The following is a 2,466-nucleotide window of genomic DNA, read 5'->3' as shown; positions in this document are numbered from 1 at the left end:
CCACCCGGGCCACTCACCAGAGTCCCATCCTTCCAGAGGATGCGTCCGATCCCGCCCCTCTGCTCAGAACCCTCCAAAGGATCCTACCTCACTCAGAACAAAATGCACATCCTCCCGGTAACGTGGCTGCCTTCCGCTGTGTCCCCTCCCAGCCCCTGCTCCCGGCCTCCTGCCTCAGCCCTCCTTCCTCTCACTCCTCTGCCACACCACCGGCTCCACCAGGTCCAGCACCTTCCAACCTTGGAGCCTTGCGTGCTTCCACCTGCTGTTCCAGGGATGTTCCTCTGTTCTCTAGACACTAAATGTCTCACTCTTAGGAGGGTGTCCAGGCTACAGCAGATGCTCAAATGAGTATTTGTTGATGGACGGAGGAAGGAGGGAGAGAGAGAGAGAGAACCAAGAGAAAAGGGAGGAAAAGAAAGCTGGAACTTCTGGTTTAGAGACCTGTTTGGAGGAGATAATGGTAGAGGGAGCAGAAAAGTAGGGTACTATCTGATGGGGGAATTGAGGGGGAGAGAAGATTTTTGTTTCGCTTTCAGACAGCGTCTCACTCTGTCACCAAGGCTGGAGTGCAGTGGTGCGATCTCTGCTCACTGCACACTCGACTTCCCTAGGCTCAAGCGATCCTCCCACCGCAGCTTCCCCGTAGCTGGGACTACAAGTGTGCGCCATCACACCCAGCTAATTTTTTTTTTTTTTTTTTTTTTGGTAGAGAAGAGTCTGACTATATTCCTCAGGCTAGTCTCAAATTCCTGGCCTCAAGCGATCCTCCCACCTTAGTTTCCCAAAGTGTTGGGATTATAGGCGTGAGCCACTGCACCTGGCAAGATTTCTGCTTAACTTTTCCTGGGAGCAATTCCAGCCTGTTCGTGTGCTGGTGCGGATGTCTTCGGGGAGGGCATTCCAGGACGCAGGTGCGAGGCCTTGGGTTGGAAGTTCCAGTCTCATGCCCCCTGACCCTGGAGCCCAGGCCCGCCTTTCCTCCCAGGTACATCCATATTGGCCCCGCCCCCTTGGCTGTTGGCATCACGGCTGCTCTAAGTGTTTATCACCTTAACATGTACCTGATCATTTATGTGTAGAGCTTGTCTAAAAGACCGAGAGCCCCTAAGCTACTGACCGAGAGTAGCTACCTAAGCTACTGACAAATGGAAACACAAGCTCCACCGCATTTTGTTCTCCTTGTAACCAAAAAGAAGGAAAGAAAACAATGAAACGGTTGCAGGCAGCCAGCACACAACAATTTTCTGAATTAACTGTACTTTTAAACATTAGCTTCAAACATCATTTTGTGAACGACACAACTCTATTTCACGCTAACAAAAACTGAAAAAGTGGCTTTGGATTTGTCAGGGTGCTAAAAATAACGGCTCTGCTTATTTAACTTTTCTCAGAGCTGTTACAAAGCACACACAAACAGAAAGAAGCTGTTTTTCCATTCTTTCACTATTTTCCAAAGTTTCATACCTCAAGTCAGCACTGCACAGTTTAGTGGACAATTCTTCTTTTTTTTTTTTTTTAAACTGAGTCTTGCTCTGTCGCCCAGGCTGGAGTGCAGTGGCGCCATCTCAGCTCACTGCAACCTCCGCCTCTTGGGTTCAAGCGATTCTCCTGCCTCAGCCTCCTGAGTAGCTGGGACTACAGGCGTGCACCACTACACCAGGCTAATTTTTGTATTTTTAGTAGAGACGGGGTTTCACTGTCTCTACTAAATGTTGGCCAGGCTGGTCTCAAACTCCTGGCCTCAAGTGATCCTCCCGTCTGGGCCTCCCAAAGTGTTGGGATTACAGGCGCAAGTCACCGTGCCCGCCCTGATTCTTCTTGTGTCATTTTCCTAGGCTTCCATCTCCCTAGCTGGACTGCAAACACCCTGGAATGCTGATCTCAGTGCAACAGTGTCCACGGAGCCCCTCGGGGCACACACCGGATGTGCAGGGTGGGTGCCCACAGCCGGGCGCAGGCAGGTTCACAGCCAGGAGGCCCGCCTCACCACCCTACACATGTTCATCCCTTCATATGCCTGGGTCTTTCCTGGAACACAAAACTGTTTTGGGAAAAGTCCTTCGGCTCCCACATTTGTGGGCTAAGAGAGGAAACTGTGAGCGGAGCCCAGCCAATGCCTCTGCTGCGATCCTACTGGCTCCTGGGCGCCTGAGCCCACCCCCGTCTCTTGTTGGCTGGTCAAAAATATGGCCAGTTTATATAAAATCCTGTTTTGTTCACAGTAACCACACCCCCACCCCCCAACTAAACTGGCCAGGCGCACTTAAAATTCTAAGGCCTCCATTTGAAAAAGGGATCCTGTCTGTTTCTCAATAGGCCACCCGCCCACAGGAACGGGGAGGCGGCGACAGGGAACGGCCCCTGCTCCAAAGGACACCCCTTGGCTCGCCTCGAGGCTGAGCTCGAAGGGACCCCGGGGTGGCGGGGGACGGAGCAGCGTAGCACTCCAGAGTCGAGCTGGAG

The sequence above is a fragment of the Colobus angolensis genome, unplaced genomic scaffold (assembly GCF_000951035.1).
Source record: "Colobus angolensis palliatus isolate OR3802 unplaced genomic scaffold, Cang.pa_1.0 Scaffold1, whole genome shotgun sequence".
Lineage (NCBI taxonomy): Eukaryota > Metazoa > Chordata > Mammalia > Primates > Cercopithecidae > Colobus > Colobus angolensis.
Note: the sequence above shows the minus strand (reverse complement) of the source record.